General features: G+C 42.0%; 2 long non-coding RNA genes across 3 annotated transcripts in view; one reads left to right on the forward strand and one right to left on the reverse strand.

The window, feature by feature from the left end:
- Nucleotides 1–3,921: 3,921 nt before the first annotated feature.
- LOC138760998 (uncharacterized) lies at nt 3,922–4,890 on the reverse strand. Its single transcript, XR_011356057.1, has 2 exons — nt 4,644–4,890; nt 3,922–4,118 (listed from the first exon to the last, which is right to left on the reverse strand). It is a non-coding gene; the product is annotated as an uncharacterized lncRNA (long non-coding RNA).
- Nucleotides 4,600–18,065, forward strand: part of LOC138760999 (uncharacterized) — a 32,881-nt gene continuing 19,415 nt past the window's right edge. The window contains exons 1-2 of one of the 2 annotated variants that reach the window (XR_011356058.1): nt 4,600–4,725; nt 5,944–6,264. This is a non-coding gene — a long non-coding RNA (uncharacterized lncRNA). The remainder of the gene's footprint in view (nt 4,726–5,943; nt 6,265–18,065) is intronic. The other variant, XR_011356059.1, reaches the window with a different exon arrangement.

Raw genomic sequence — 18,065 nt, forward strand, 5'->3', positions numbered from 1 at the left:
CAAGGGGAAGATGAGCAGAGAAAGATTTGATGATACAAAGCAAAGGATTCTGATAATGGTGGGAAAGAAACTGTCCTTGAATCTGGCGGTGTGTGATCTCTCACTCATGAATTTTGGTCTTGACAGTGGGGAGGAGTGGTTGAAGAGAGAATGGTCGGGGTGAGACATCACGTTTACTATATAGGCTGCTTTTCCAAGGCAGCAGAAGTTATATATGGAGTCAATTTTGGGGGGGGGGGGTGTATGGTGTGGGAGTTATTTGATGGCCTGAGCCACATTCTAAACCCTCTGCAGTTTCTTGCAGTCTTGGGCAGAGGAGTTCCTGTCCCACAAGGTGACAACCCTTGACAGGATGTTCTGAATGCTTCTACCTCTAATGCCTGAACTTTATCACAATTCTGCGAACTGTATCCCAAACTGCATTTTATCCAACAAATAAAATCCATATAATGAACAGATTTGAAACTTACCTGTCTCCCACATCTGGGGTTTCAAAGCATGACATTTACCGGGAGTGATGTATTCAGAGGGTCTGAATCATTGCTGAAGGTTCTTACCATCCATCTGACAATATCTTTGACCAACTCCCATAAGGGTGAAGGTACAAGAGCAGCAGGACTAGGACTGTCAGACCAGGTAACAGCTTTCTCCCTCAGGCTGCAAGACTAATGACTTTGTCACCATTGAGGTGCCTTCAATGTATAGTTTATTAATTTTGAAGGAGTTTTTTTCACTTTGAATTATATTTTATTAACTTATTTGTGGTGATATTTTCATTGGTGTGTGATTTTTGCATTGTGAATGCACTGTGGTCCAGAGAAATGTTGTTTTGTTTTGTTGTATGTGTACACAGTCTGATGACAATAAATTAGAACTTGATCTTTAAAAGTTGATCAATTATGCCCAGGAGATTTTGTAGGCTCCAGGAACAACTACAAAGGCAGAAAGATTGTATGGGGTGACATAAAACAAATGGAAGGAAACCAATATACTAGAGTGTAACAAAATTATGGCTGCCCTAAAGCAGCAGATAAAGTTTTTGTCAAGTGTTATTTGTGATGTTGAGGGTGAAGATGCAACAAGAAGAGCAGATTTGTAATCATCCATCTGCTAGGAAGGTGAACAGTAATTAACATATGGTAAAGAATCACATATTCAAATTCCTGGGTGTCAACATCTCCGAGGATCTGTCCTGGAGCTTCCACGTTGATGCAATCACAAAGAAGGCTCACCAGCGGTTCTACTTTGTGAAGTGTCTAAGGCAGTTTGGTATTGTGATAGCACAGATTCTATCACCAATATGTATATGTATAGATTGTAGTGTAGGATGATTGTGATTGGCTGAAAGCGTAGCCACGCCTACTGGCAGGTCTTAAAGGGTTTCCCCTAGCCAGACCAGGTCATTCTGGACTGGTCGACCTATATGTGATATGCTCCAGTCTTCTAGTTAATAAAAGCCTTGGTTTGGATCAACAAGCCTTTGATTCTTTTGACACGCTCTACAGGTATGTCATCGAAAACTCTCAAAAACCTGTACAGATGTACCATGGAGCGCATTCTGGCTGGTTTCATCACTGCCTGGTTTGGAGCCACCAACTCTCAGGACAAGAATAAACTTCAGAGGGTTGTTAACTCAGCCTGCAGCATCACAGGCACCAGACTTCACTCCAACAAGGGCATCTACATGAGGTGGTGTCTTAAAAAGCAGCCTCTACCTTCAAAGACCCCCCCCCCCCCCACCCAGGCCATGCCCTCTTCACTCTGCTACCATTAGGAAAATGATACAGGAGCCTAAAGACGAGCACTCGACGACACAAGGACAGCTTCTTCCCCACTGCCATCAGATTCCTAAATAGTCAATGAACTAAAGACACTGCCTTACTTTTATGCACCATTATTTTTATTTATAATCATGTCATAAGATGGTTATAACATGAATGTTTGAACGATGATACTGCTGCAAGAACACTGAATTTCATGACTTGTTCATGCCAATACAAATTCAGATTCTGATTCTTATTCTGGGATAAGTGGAATCCATTCTTTTTTTTTACTGGATGGCTCTGTTCTTGATGATGAAAGTTAGATGATTATTGAAGTAGGTAGGCAATGCTTTGCAGCTGGAATCCTATACATTTCCTGCCCTTCACTGCAACTGCAGAGGGTGCCATCTCAATAAGAGCTACTCACCTGGACGACTGCAAGAACAATCCATGACCACCATTGACAAGGAGAACAAGGCACCCACCATTGTTAAGACCCCCTCTAAGTCACATATCAGTCTAGCTTGGACATATATACATACAACTGGTCCTTACCCGATAAGCAGTTTGTTCCTGGCACTGCATTGTGGGAACCACCTTTATCAGAAGGACAACAGCAGTTCAAGAAACTGGCTCAACTCTGCCTTCTCCAGGATGATAGAGAATGGGCAATAAACATCGTCAATGTTCAGATCCCCCCTGCCCAACACAGAAAATAAGGAATACAAAAATCATGAAAACTAGATCAGTCTTTTGGCCAGAGCAGGGGAATAAAAAAAAAGACAGAGAACACAAGTTTAAGTTGAGGGGAGAGAGATTTAATAGGAACCTAACAGGTTTTTGTTTCACAGAGGGTGGTGAGTGTAAGGAATGGGCTGCCAGAAGAGGTAATTGTGGAAGGTACTATTGTGATATTTAAGACTCATTTGGACATAGACATGGATAGGATGGGTTTAGAGGGAGGGATATGGGCCAAACGCAGGCTGTTGGGACTAGTGTGGGTGGGACATTTTGATTGGCATGTGCAAGTTGGGCCGAGGGCCTGTTTCCATGCTGTACGACTCCACGACTATAAATACACCAAATTAATAGCTTGAAATCAAGATTAAAATGTGTTCATTCATCATAAAGCATTTTGGCACATTGCAAGAATATGAAATTATGCAAATACCATACTTCTTCTTATTTTCAACCTTTCCGTGTTTCTATAAATCAGCAAAGTGGCAAATGAGTTTGTTTGAGAGGATGTTTCTCCAGGATCTGTTGGGCAGAGCAGATTGAATAGTATTTTCTAATGTGCCTATTGCATTGCAAAAGACCATGTCACCGGCAACCTTGGTAGCCACCATTGCGGGTCAGCCTGGTTTTCTCTCGAAGTCTGTTCCTGGATCAAGTGGGGGTGGGGATGCATAGCATATGTTCTGTGTATCAGAAACAGCCCCCTGAACACTCCTTGCTCCCAAAAGCGCAGATGATGAGGCATTCCTGTGAAAATTGCACAGCGTCCTCTGCAGAGATAATAAAGGAGTAACTATACAAGATGTAAGGTAGAAAGCATGGATGATATCAAAGAGATAGTGTCAAACTAAAATTAAAACAAAATAAGCAATCAAAAAGCAGGCAGGTATAACTTGTGTTCCCTGGTACCCTAATAATGCTGCCTCCCTAGTTACAGCTGAAAATTTTATCCAGTTTTAAGAGGACAATGGCATACCTTTGTGATGTCATTATCACCTTAAAATGAACGAGTGGATAGGGTCTGGAACTATGTGTACACCCTTTAACAGTAGTCACTTTCTTCAAGAAAGAAGCAAAGAGGTTTAAGGACCAAAAATAATGTTTTGAATAAGAATCAAAGTTGTAGGTTCAAAATGTTAGCAATTATTTCATTCAGATACATTCCCTCCATTGAAGCCTATTTAAAATCTTGTATCTTAGTTCAATCTTTGATTCAATTAGGACTTTCATGAACATTAGTTACTGTGGTTACTTTAAATTCAGATAGGTCTTTTCCACTTTAACCAGTGTTCATTTCCCCTGAATACAAGGGTATACTACAAAACTATTTTGATTTAATTGAAAGAGATGCTTTTATAAATGACCCTGTCGTTTTGTTTCGCTAATCAAACAGGATATGGAATATTTGACTAACTGTGGATCTTGGTTAAAAGCCCAAATTTATTAAACAACAACAAACATTCACATTGGACTCTTCATACACAGCAGAGCTGATTGTAATCCAGTGGATGTGGCAGGAATTTGTAGGCACCAGATTTAAAGTTGCAGATCAGTTACGTCCGGTGACCAAATTTCCAAGGTTCTGTCACCCAGCTAAATCAGATTGGGGCCTCATTACTGTAAATAAATCAGACTCATATAATGTCAATAAGATATTGAGATCATGCGTGATCAGCTCAGGTAGTCATGGGGAGAGGCCCTGAAGAGGTAAGTAAAAAAGCTATTTTCATAGGAAATCCTCCAATATTCTTGAGGCTGGGATCTCAGCCTCCATAAACATAAGCTCTTCTAAAACCCTCCCACCTAACTTGCACCAATTTATTTTCACTCATCACAACTGTACTCACAGGACCTCATTACTTTCTATTCCCCACTCCCCCGCCATGGTGTTCCCCTTCCCTATCTCTAGCCCTACCTTGGACCTTCCATCTTTTGAGATCTCTGGTCACTTGCAAGAACATTATTTTAATTGTTCCATCATTGCTGATCATACTTTCAGTAGTTGGCATAAAACTATTGATAATAATTATGAGTTCAATGTTAACAATTGCATTTCTATACCAAAGTTCTCCACATCCCTTTTCTTTATGGTGCTCCATCAATCCTATACATTAACTGAGTTTACAGGCAGAACTGAATGACCTTTATGAATTTTGTTCCAGGCTTTTTTTCGATAATACGTCTTGGAAACTCCTGAAGATGTTTAACTGCCTTGAAGTGCTGTGTAAGTATAAGACTTGGCTGTAAGGAGAAGCCAAGAATCTTTTCCAATCTTCATGGACTGCTGTTGAACTGAGCTCCACCTTGCCACTTGATTGGCTGGATCTTTTGCATTGTTATTTAACTTCCTGCCAGCCATTTTAACCTATGAGCATGGCCGATGGTCCTTTAGGTCGTATCTGGAAATTTGCAGCAGGAAACAGGTTTGGGGTATGCAACTTAGTTGGACCATGCTTCCTATTGGCAGCCTCAGGTCATGTGTCAGCTAGCTGCCTGAAATTTATAATCTGTCCTCAGCTCTCAACTAGGAATGCCAGGAGTGGAGGCTTAAGATATTGGCCATAGAGAATTTTGTCTGGTTAGGATGAGAAGGCAGAATCATGGTCAAAGAGGAGACTTTTAAGAAGGCTTTTTAAAATTGCTTAATGGAGTCATCTTGCCAAAGGTTTTCAAAGGGAAGGAACTTAATTCAGTTTCCAATGGTGGACTAAATAGAATGAAAGAAATGTTATTTTTAAGCTGCAGAATTGCAATGTGCAAGATAAAAGGAAGACCAAAATTGCTAATTGGCTGAGGTTTCAAATTCAGATGTGACTCAGAAAGGATCATTGGGTTCTGAGGATGAACAAGTCTGGATGAGAATCTGAGTAAGGAGTTCTGAAGTGATTGAAAATGAGTAATATAGACACTGTGGACCATATGCAGAATCTTTCAGACTGTAAGGAAAGGAATGATTCCTCCTCAATGTGCATCAGCCTGTTGTCAGGCTTGGACACCACCTGTCTCCTAATTAATGTGGGTGACGGTGCTGAAGAACTGATCATGGTGGAGAGTACCTGAGTGCAACAACAGGAAATCAGAAGGTCATCTGGTAATGGTGACAAAGAAGACCCAGGAGTTAAAAGGAGTTCCCATGAACTGATGGAAAAGTACTGGTTTGCAGGCCCTGCTTCATCAGAGGGATATAAAAATGCACTGGATTGCCCACTCATTGGAACTTTGCCTTTGGACTTGGTACAACCAGGAACTCAGGAATCAGAGAAGGAGGAGTCTGCAGGAGTTCATCAGCTTGGAGTTTGCCCTGACATTGAAAGTACTCTGTGTGTGAATGGCTGTTGGGAAGCTAATGTTGTATTAATTTGTGATTGTATGTCCTTCTGTGTCCAAGTTACAAAGCTGATATTTCTCACCACACAGATATATATAAAATTTGATTTTACAGGAGCAAAATGACAAAGCCACAAAAAATCTCCATTGTTTCTTCAAAAAGCTGAAGCATATTGTCGTCCTGATTCACTGCAAAATCTTCACATTTTACCACTCTTGCTGAAGGGGTTTACCTCAAAAAGTTGACCATTCTTTTTCTCTTCTTTGATGCTGCTCAACCCACACAGATTAGTGTTATCTTCAGATGCCAGTATCTATACAGTTTCCTCTGTGACTTCTGCATCTGATGCTGGAACAGGGTGCAAGACTCTGGAATCATTATAAACCCAATTGCCAACCACCTCTTGCACCATGTCTAAGGAGGGAAAAGATTCAGGTAAAAGTTTGTTATTTGCTAATTGCAGAAGACTTTGTTGAAAATACAGCATTTATATTATTTTGAAATGTAAAAAATGTTCTAATAGATATTTTAAAAATGTTTATATTGTGTAAAGCATTTTTATCTTTTTCACTTTTTGAATTTTTAAAACCTAATCTTTGCCATTTCAAAGTTTTAGAAGCTTAGGCTTATTTTTTCAAAAATCATTCAAGTCTTTGACAGTTCTTTCTAAATCTAGATCTGCGACCAAGCCACCTGCCAAAATCCTTTCTGATTTCATTGTCAGAAGTAAACTTACTTGGTACATGGAATGATTGATGACAGTCACGTTTTCTTAGTCAGAGCATTGCTAAGGAAAAGCATAGATTGTTTTTATATATGCAAATTCGTCAATGGGTCCTGTTGGCCCAACACCAAACGCAAAATCTGGGCTATTGTTTCAAAGCTGCTTTTTAACTTTTCCCAGAACCCAGAAAATTTTATTCCTTGCCATATATTTTGAGCTAAGGGTAGTACTGGGAATCGTCCAGGAGAGAGTGCAATTGCATCCCTATGAACTCAAAGCAAATCAGAGCAAGGCAGCTGATGGCTTAAGATTGACAAAACAAACCAGAAAATACAAACTTCACAAATTCTGATGAGAATGTTTGAGTCTGATTGCTATTACTGCAAGAATTCTTTTGATCTTATTTGTCATATTGCTAACAATCTCATTGCGACTTGTGGGAGCGTGCTGTTCACAAGATGGCTACAATAATGACTGCTATCAAGCCTGCAACTGACTGCAAGTTCTTTAGCTTTGTCTGGGGTTGTAAAAAGCACAATCTAAATATTGCGCAAAGGAGGGAGAAGGATGTATCTTGGAAGTAAAATGAAAGGCGGGGTAATCAAGAAGCATTTGGCATGCCTGCATTCATAGGCTTGGGGCTCGAGTATAAAAGTTGGATGTCATGCTGCACTTGTTCAAGTCTTTGATTACACTGTATTTAGAGAATTGTGTACAGTTGTGGTCACCATAACACAGGAAGGATGTGGTCTATTGCTACCACATCCTTCCAGTGAGGGACATAAAGAGATTCAGCCTGGTACGGGAGTTATAACATAATAAAGAGAGAGTGGATGAGCTAGGTTTATCCTCACTTGGAACATGGGCAACTGGGGGATGATCTTGCAGAGATTAAAATTCTAGATTGGATAGATAGTCAGAATATCTTTCCTGTGGAAGGAGGTGTCACAGGATCAAGCTGCGAAGGGAGAAATTTAAAGGAAATTCCACACACAGAGGCTGGTGAATACCTGATTATCAGCTGCTAGAGGAAGTGGTGAACGCAGATACAATTACATATTTTAAAAGTCCTTTGCAAGGGGTAAAAGAAAGGTATAGAGGGATTTAGACCTATTATGTGCTTCATTAGACTTCACAGTCAGTGAGTACAAGAGGAGCTGAAAGGGTTAATTTCTGCACTACGTGGCTTCTGTGATTCTGTGGCTTAATTTTACATGTTCTCATCATAACTTTATTATTTAAAAAACAATGCATTAGATGACTTGTTCTATGACATCTAACTTTCACTTTCTTTTGAATTTTGTTAAATAATTGGTTCTACTTCCAACTTTATGTTCGATGCAATGTCATCAATTTACAAATCCATAAAGTTGTTGTAGAATTAAGCCCTCTCTGTTGGCTAATGGGTTAAATTTTGTGTTTTTCTTCTTTGGCTTGGCTTCGCGGACGAAGATTTATGGAGGGGGTAAAAAGTCCACATCAGCTGCAGGCTCGTTTGTGGCTGACAAGTCCGATGCGGGACAGGCAGACACGATTGCAGCGGTTGCAGGGGAAAATTGGTTGGTTGGGGTTGGGTGTTGGGTTTTTCCTCCTTTGCCTTTTGTCAGTGAGGTGGGCTCTGCGGTCTTCTTCAAAGGAGGTTGCTGCCCGCCAAACTGTGAGGCGCCAAGATGCACGGTTTGAGGCGTTATCAGCCCACTGATGCAATGTCATCAATTTACAAATCCATAAAATTGTTGTAGAATTAAGCCCTCTCTGTTGGCTAATGGGTTAAATTTTGTGTGTTGTTCAATGAACCACATTGACAGTTTCATCCCTGTTATGTGTTTATTTGGCTAGCTTAGCAGGAAAGACACTGGGGCTACTCTCATTGGCCTTAATATCTGAATGCTTAGACAGCCATAAAGCAATCTTGTTTCTCTTTCTGAATCCATTTCACTTGCTACCAGAGACACTAGTCACTTGACTGGTAGTTTTTTAAAAATAATTGCAGAGTTAAGATTATAGATGTGGCAAAAATTTAGCAGAATCATCCTAATCTTTTGCCTCTGCACAAATTTTGAGTTTTTATATATGAACACAGGGGTCGTGTAAATGGAGTGAGTTGATTAAACTTGCATCTTCGTCGTTCTCCATAGCTCTTGGTGATTCATTATATTTAAGGAGCTGCGTGCAGTTCCCAAATATACATCTGCATCAGAGAGGTAAAGAAAAGATTGCGCATTAAGAAATCTGAATAATAGAAATGCAAATAAATTTGCATGGAGAAATTGCATAGAACTTTGAATCAAGCATGAGGACTTCGCTGAGAGAATGGCAGCAGTTTGAGGCACCAATAGTTGTTGCTAAGTCCACCAATGGCTGACCCTGAGCAACTGCGACCACGCGGGTTTCCTCTTGGTCAATGGTTCTCAAGCTTTTCTTTCCACTCACATACCACCTTAAGTATTCCCTATGCCATAGTGATTAGTAAGGGTTTGCTTAATGTGAGTGGAAAGAAAAAGTTTGAAAACCACTGTTTTAGACGTACCTAATTGACTCGTTATGTGCACGGTTTCATAACTCCAAAGGAAATGGGCCATTTTTTTCAAGCAAAATATTTCAGTAACAATTGGGTCTAGAGTAGTGATTCTCACCCTTCCCTTCCCACTCACATACCACCTTAAGTAATCCCTTACTAATCACTTTGAACATAGGGAATGCTTAAAATGCTATGTGAGAGGAAAAAGGTTGAGAACCACTGGTCTGGGTGCTCTGGTTTCCTCCTATGTTCCAAAGATGTACGAGGGTCAGTAGGTTAATTGGTCACATGGGTGTATTTTTGCAGGGCAAGATCATGGACCGGAGTGACCTGTTACCTTGCTCTCTCTCTAAATTAAAACATGAGGATCTTGAGACCAAGTCCAACAGCAGGTGGTGCCACTGGCCCGGAAGTTGTACATGTCTGAAGAGGTGTACAAGGCATTTGCAGAAAATGCAAAGAGGAACTTGCATTTCTCACACCATCCAGGGCAGCAAGCAGATCTTCCTCGGGAGCTTTATCTGTGCATTGTTCAACCTGATCTTCTGCTTTCGGAGTACTCAGTGTGGCCTCCTTTACATCAGTGAGACCAAACACAGAGTGGCTGCTCGCTTTATCAAACACCTATGTTATGTGTGTGAGTCTAAGCTTGAGCATCTGATAGGCAACCATTTCAATCCCCCCTACCATTCCTACAGTGACATGCCTGCCCTCAGCCCCATCCATTGCTGAGGATGAGGCAAAATGTAAACCTGTGAAGCATTACCTCATATTCCTCTTGAACATCCTTAAACCTAATAGCAATGACCCTACAGCACAGAAAACAGACCATTTGGTCTGTGTTGACCATCATTTGACTAGTCCCACTGCTCCCATTCCATAACCCTCCAGACCTCTCCCATGTATCTATCCGATTTATTCTTTAAACACAAGATGGAGTCTGCACTCACCATCTCAGATGCAGCTCTTTCCACACTCCCACAACTTTCTGAGTGAAGAACTTACCCTTAATGTTTCCCCTAAACCTTTCCCCTTTCAGCTTAAAAAACTATGATCTCTCGTATTTATCTTCCCCAATTTAAGTGGAAAAAGCCTACATGCATTCTCTCTGTCTGTAGCTCACATAATCTTATAAACCTTGATCAAATCTCCCCTCATTTTTCTTCACTCCAAGGAATAACGCCCTATCCTGTTTAATCTTTCCCTGTAATTCACCACCCGAAGACCTGGCATCATCCTAGTAAATCTTCTCTGCACTCTTTCAATCTTATTGATAGCCTTCCTGTAGTTAAGTGACCAGAAATGTAGACAATACCCCAAATTTGGCCTCACCAATGTCTCAAACACAATGCGCAACAACTTTTCTAATTTTAGGTAAAAGTCCTTAGCCCTTTCACCCCATCACCATCTGGTTCCACTATTTCCATCTCTTCTACACCAACTCCTGTTCTTACTTTATTCTCCTTACCCTCCCACCACCCCCCCAAGGATTTCCCCTCTCGCTGTCTCTCCACATCTAACACCTTCTCTCCTTCATCTCCTATCCTCCCCCCCAGCTTATTTCCCCCTTATATAAAATATCCTTTCCATCTCTATATGCACTCCCATACATGCTCCTACCCCCCTTTCTAACAGAGTAGGTCAGAGAGCATTCATTGGTACAAATGTTCAGTCAGCATTTTGGATCAGGATCCTTTATCAAGACTATAGGGAAGTGGGTGATTTTGCACGTATGATGGGGGAGAGAAAGGCCCTAGAGGTTTCAGGGTAGAGGGCAGAGGTATGAGAGATGGAGAGACAGGTAGAGGGAGAGATCTCTTGGTATTCCGGGGTGGGGGGGGGGTTGAAAAGTTAGAAAAGGGCAAAAATGTGCAGGACTGGTGTAGTGTGTGTATATATATATATATATATATATATATTATGTACTGCTGCTGCTCTGTACATAAATGGATGGCCTGCCCACTGATGACTCAATCCCCCATAACCCCTCCCCCTGTGACCTGGCTATAAAGGTCAACCTCCCTATCCCCTTCCATTCATTCGAGCACATGGAGTTGGGCCAGCTGAAATCTAATGTGTATTAAACCCTATCGTTCTTCAGACTTTGGAGTCATTAATAGTGTGTATCAATTTAATACACATTAATTTTCCACACGGGATGAGACCTGACAGACTTGAAATCGATCCACAGACATCCGGAGCTGTTGAGTGGTATGAGCAGTGGATTGCCTGCTTCACAAACTTCCTTGAAGTCGCCTCGGGCCTGGTGGACTCGGATGAAAAGAAACTCAAGGTCCTGCAAGCTAGAGTGGGCCACCAAGTGTAACTGGTAATCAGGAGCTGCAGCACCTTCCCAAAGGCCATGGCTGAGCTCCGCAACCTCTACTGACCCCAGGTGAACAAAGTGTACTCACAGGAGTCCATGGATGAGTTCCTTCGAGTGCTGTATGACCTGGGGAGAAATTGCTGGAGCACTGCTACAGCCCCTGTGCCTGTAGCCCAGTGTTTAGAGGAGCTGGTCCAAGATGCCTGCATGGCTTGAGTGAGGTCTGACTACATTCATCTGTGACTGCTTGAGGAGGACAAGCTGCCAGGACTCTCAACTCGGCCCAATGCAACACTGATGAGATCACCGGTAAGAACAGGGCCTCCACGTGTGGACCTCCGCAATAGCAAGCTATGACCCCCACTGCCACCGGCGCGATCGGACTCCTGAGGTTCCACTACTGTGGCCAGCTGAAGCACCTCTGACAACTCTGTACGGCTAGGGAGGTGACCTGCTCGGGGTACGGAATGAAAGCGTGTCTGTAAGACATCCAAACTCAATGATCCTCCAGGCACCCTATCCCGGGGCATGTGCACTAGCGCACTTCTTGACCGCCTCCAGTCTCTCCACGTTGACCTCTGCCACCCCGGAGTCATGAGGTTGTTCCACTTCATAAAAGCTTGGATTCTCCCATACTCCATTGAGGATGTCAGGTCTCTGACCAGACACTGTTGGGTCTGTGCTGAATGTAAACAGCAGTTCTTCAGGCCCAAAAAGGCCCATCTCATCAAGGACTTTTGAATGGCTGTGTTGATTTCAAGGGACCAGAAGGAATGTCTATTTGCTCAACGTCATAGACGAGTTCTCCAGATTCCCATTTGCCATCCCCTGTCCTGACATGACCCCTACCCCTAGTTATCAGGGCACTCCACAGTATATTCACCCATTTTGGGTACCCGGACTATATTCATAGCGATTGGGGGTCCTTGTTCATGAGCGACGAGTGCGGCAGTACCTGTTGGCTAGAGGCATAGCCACTAGTAGGACTACAAGCTATACCCCAGGGGAAAATGACCAGGTGGAGCAAGAAAATGCCACCATTTGGAAGGTGATCCTCCTGGCCCTTAAGTCAAAAGGCCTGGTCATATCTCATTGGCAGGAAGTCCTGCCAGAGGCGCTCCATGCCATCTGATCCCTCCTGTGCACTGCTGCAAATATGACCCAACATGAACGCATATTTTCCTTCCCTAGGAGGTTGGCAACCGGAACCACTCTGCCACCCTGGCTCTCATCTCCGGGACCCATTCTGCTAAGGAAACACGTGAGGGGCCATAAGACCGACCTGTTTGTGGAAGAGGTGCAGCTCCTGCATACAAATCCATAATACGCATATATCCAGTACCCTGACAGCCATTATGACACAGTCTCTGTCCGGGACCTGGTGTGTGCCAGCGACACCCACCTACCCACTGCCCTGGCCACCACATACACACACATCGGTCCCTATAGCGACTTGGTGCAGGCTATCAGTGCCTCCTGGGCACCCACACCACATGCCCAGGACCCTCGCCCTGCCAAGCCGACTGCCCCCACAGACAACTAGACCCCACAGCCTATGTCTCAAGAAATCCGACCAGCAATGAGCCGACCAGTACACCCCTGGCGGTGCTGCACAGGTCACAGAGGAAGTCATCTGACTGGCTGAACCTCTAGAACTGGGTCTTTTTTTTTTAAAGATGGGGTGAGTGAGGAACGATAGGCTTTAATACACGTTAGATTTCGGCTGGCCCAACTCCATGTGCTCGAATGAATGGAAGGGGCAGGGAAGACTCAGAGGAATTCTCTTTTGCTTTGCTTTCTTTTGTACTGTAAGGGGTGCTGGCCGACATTACTTTTGGCATTTTCTCTGCTTTATGGTAGGCAGAGAGCAATTTTATGGAATAGTAAAGGAATCTTGAATCTTGAACCTTAATGGCCAAGTCTCAATTCTTACCTATGGGACTGTACTAGCTATGGCTTGGATTACTCCCAGACGGTGGTTCTCAATGGCTGAGTTAACCAAGAGGGAAGATCCATTGCCTTTAAATCACAAAATTTATAATTGAAGTTGGCAACCAACATTTTCAAATGGTCAACAATAGCAGCATTAGTTACCTCACACTTATTCAACCAATAGAATTGACTGAAATTTCTTGCAGAAATATTTCTTTGGCATAATATCTTTGTTTTTCCATCAACGAACATCATATGTGCTACTTGGAGTTGCTTGTTCAATTTATTTAGTTTCTCAAAAATGTCCAACAAAGAACTCACATAAGCTTTACCATCTGTTGTTAGCAACAGCTTCATTTCAGGTTTGTCCTTCAAAAACACGTTGAGGAGATCAAACAGTTTCATAAACATTTTGAAGCAGCTTCCCTTTGACAATCACTTTACTTCAGTGTGAAGCAATAATCTCCCATGTTCTGCATTTTTATCGACATAAAACTGCTTAGACAGATGTTCGCATTTGGCATTAGCTTTGATGGCATTGATACACTTGATCACAGAATGCAGTATCTCGTGTAGAACAGGGGAAACTTTCTTGGCAACTAAGTTTTCTCGGTGAATAACATAATGCACAACCAACATGTTTGGATTTTCATCCTTTATTAATTTTAAACATCCTGTTTTTACCCGTTTTAGTAGGTGCACCATCTGCAGCACAAGATACAATGTTTTTTTTGGTATTTCATTTTCATTCAAACAACATCTCTTCTAGAAGCATTTCCAGATCAATATATCTCGTGTATGCCAATAACAGAGCCTCATTGTCCCATACGGTAGATTCATCCAGTTTTATTGTGAACTTTCATGATTTCAACTTCTCAATAAGGTGTTTTTCAACATCTTGACCCATGTCATCTACTCTATTGCACAGTACTCTGACTCAGTGGCATTGCTCGGAAATCTTTTTCATCCTTTTGCGGATCTGTTTTGAGAAACATGATATTGTGGGTTGAATCGGTTTCTCCCCAATTGGATGATTCTTCCCATGTTTTGCCATCAGTAGAGAAATTTCAAGGGTACGATTCAGGGCTGTAGTTGGCGCAGCGAATAATGAAGTGATTTTTGATCTATTTTCAAACTTCTCTTACAGTGATTTAAAATATTCCAATTTTGAATTGACATGGTTAGGATTTTTTTTACACTCAAATGAGCTTCAAGATGGCCTGCTTTCATTAGCTGCTTTCAGATGGAATCGCCTGAAGAATGCAGCTCCGGGGCGGCTGTGGGTATCTGCGAAGGGACTTTTAGGTGGCAGCGCTGAAGGTGGTGTTCTGCCACCTGAAAGGTTCGAAGCGGGGAGAGGTGCCGCAGAGAAAACGCCAGCTCCTGAGTCGGGGCATCCATCTGTCAGCTCACCTCCCCGCTGCAGACAGCCCCTTCCTCGCTGCCTGACAACCCCCCGGCGCAGGACTACGGGGCTGGAGCGGCCGGCGCGGGATGTCAGTTCTGGGGCTCGCTGGCCGCTGACATCCTGCACTGGCCGCCCCAGTGCTGACATCCTGCATCGGGGGACTGTCAGGCAGCGAGGACTGCTAGACACCTGAAAGCTGTGAGCCCCTTTGCCTGGTGCTGCTTTCAGGTGCAACAGGGGATTCTCTGAGCCAGAGAATATACCTACAGGAGGAGGGTTAGGTAAATGCTCCTCCTGGCCGGGTTCTCCACTGTGGCCACCCAACAGCTGCATTGGGGTAGAATAGGCGGGTATCCTGGCCACCTGAGAGCGGCTATTGATTTATTTGTCAAAGTCTGTTGGCATAATAGGCAAAAAGGTACATGTTCATTGTGTTCAGCAGGTATAAACCCAAACTTTAAGAATTCCACTGAATATTGACAAACCTTTTTCTTGCTTGGTCTGCTCATTTTGAATATGTAACAGTGTGACTTCCCTGAAACAGATTAATCAATATTTTATTATGTCTTAGAATTGAAAAATATAATAAAAGTAATGATCGAATCAAAGGAAGAAAACTGACTCTCAAAAAAATGAAAAAAAACACTAGTGTAGTTTCTGACATTTTTTTCCTCGCAGAGAGTGCATCAGAACTGCGTTTGCATTGTCCTTTACTTTCTGCGGTCCCTATTTTTTTTCTTAAGTTTGGCATCCTCCTCAGGCTGGCACCTGGGGTGGACCCTCCCCCCTGCACAAAGATACATACAGATACAGGTCTCACTCACGACTGAACTGAAAAAGTAAAGGGGTATGAATGGAGACATGATGGTTGAGATCATTTGGAATTCTCATTACCGATGAGATAGTTTGAATGGATGGGTCAGAAAAATATAATTAGAATGTTAACCAAGGATAACAACAATTAAAATAAGAGGAACATCAGAAGAGCAAATACACATGTTAAGAAAACAAAAAGATCAAAGTGATTTTAGTTGGAAGTAACCACAATTGTGTTTTACTGAGAGTGTTGCCAAATCACATCTTTTACACCAACATAACGAGTTTACTTTTCAAACCATCTTTTTAATTATTTCCCAAATATTCCTACGCCCCACTAAAATATTCCCACACCCCACTGGTGGGGCGTACACCCCATCTTGAGAACCTATGCTGCAGGATATCTGTTCTCATCTCCAGATCCACTAACATGTGCACCACTTTGGCTCTCTGTAATGATGTGAGTCTCTCTCTCTATGGTTCAATACAACAAATTATCTGGTTGTTATCATGCAAGCTTTCTATATTCAGAATGATTGTTATATTACAACTGGGGGCCCAATTAATTGTCATTAAAGGTCTGTGGGGTTTAGGTGAGTGAGGGGCTGAAGTCTGCATTTCTCCAAAGTAGTATTTAAATGAAAGCCTTTTCTTTTTTTTCCCTAACTTCCTCCTTTCAACTTTGGGTCAGTTAATCCTTTGTCGATTTAGCTTCTACAGTTTAAAGTACTCGAGAAACGTTTTGTGAAACATCAGGGAAATTCCAAAATATCTTTTTTTCCACCACTGCTGTAAATATATTCTGGCCATGTGGTGTCTGTGTTAAGCAGCCTTTTCAGCTTAGGAATGACAAGTCACTTTTCATTCCATTTAGATGCACAGATTCCACTTACTTTCAATTTTTTTAAAATTATAGCGAGGGTTTCAGAATTCAACAAATCCTTCTATTAAACCAGATTTGGGTAATTTGACGGAGACAAAGAATTAAATCCATGATGTGGAGAAACAACATTTATAATAAAGATATTGTAAGCATTTAATACCAGAAAAAAAATGGAGCAACTGTTGAGAGTTACTTAGTCTAAGCACTGCCTGGTTGTAGTGTTAGCCTTATTAACTCAGTAGATCTTAAACACAAATCCTTGTTAGTACAATATTATTATTGAAGAGAGAGAAAGTCTGTTGAAAACTGAGAAGACAATTTGAGTTGAAACATTCAAAAGGTTTGTTTAATTCATGGCGACTCACTTCCAGGAAGGAGGACTCCATTCTTCCCTCTGCTAGGATTTCTCTTTGTCTCTTCTGCATCGTCCACTTCCTTTGGTTTCTGTCACCCTTCGTGCTTTTTGCATTTTTAAAAAAGTTTAAAATTAAAAAAGAAATACTTCTGCTTCCTCCATTTTCCACAGCTTAAAACTTGTTTCATCTCCAACTTTTCCCAGTGTTGATGAAAAGACCTCAAACCTAAACTGTTTGCTCTGTTTTTCTCTCTTCTCAGATACCACTTGCCCTGTCGATTTCAAGCTCAGCCTTCCTCCACCTGCAGCAGTTTATTTGTGGTCTGTTATTGTGCATTGTTGCAGTTCTAATGTTTTTCATGTTGATCAGTTATGCATCATCAAGGCAAAAGTACAATGAAACAGTACGTCATTCTAAATTAATATTGAATTGCTGAATGATCACTTGTCACTTTGTAATTGGTACAATGCTAAAATAATTAATAAGTACGCAGATAAAGAAGGAGCCACGAGAAGCTAAGTGATAAGAGCTTAATTATTTATTATCGGAAGAGATAGTTAAATTACACTGCTATTTCAAGATTTAAATATTTCTACAAATAAAGTGACTGTTGTGATTTTAAGCCCAATGGAGCTCTGTGTGTTTATAATGAAAGCTGCCAAGTTAAACAGTTGTGCGAAGTTAATGAGCTACTAATGAATAAAGGGGAAATTATACTCTTGGTTAGATCTCAAAGTTAATAACTGAAGGTTAGTCCTCTCACACTAGAGCTTGGCTCTAACTATGCTGGACATCATTCCAGTTTGGGTTACATGCCTGAAGCAGAAACTATGAAAACAGTAGCCTCACACCGTGGATGACATTCATGCAATTCAGATATCAGAAGTCATCTTGCACCATGAATGTTTTGTACAGTCATACCAGGTGATGAACAGCCACATTAGCGTACCCTAAAAGCAATGGTTCCAACTCTCAACTGAGTGAAAGTTGTATGTGTTAACACTCAATTAAAGATGAACCCCCATAAACACTTACTGGTATCACCTGCTGCTTCTTTTACAGAGTGAGGAGACTGCTGGAGACTCGAGAGACTCTAGGCAATTTTTTACTTTTTCACTCAGAGGGTGGTGGCAGAATGGAATGATCTTCCAAAAGAGATAGTTGCGGCAGGGTCCCTTCTGTCATTTAAGAGAAGGTTGGTTGTGTACATGGATGTGAGGGGTTGGAGGGTTATGGGCGGAGAACAGGAGGGGGAAGCTAGTGGAGTTGT

Source organism: Narcine bancroftii, chromosome 4, assembly GCF_036971445.1.
Source record: "Narcine bancroftii isolate sNarBan1 chromosome 4, sNarBan1.hap1, whole genome shotgun sequence".
Taxonomy (NCBI): domain Eukaryota; kingdom Metazoa; phylum Chordata; class Chondrichthyes; order Torpediniformes; family Narcinidae; genus Narcine; species Narcine bancroftii.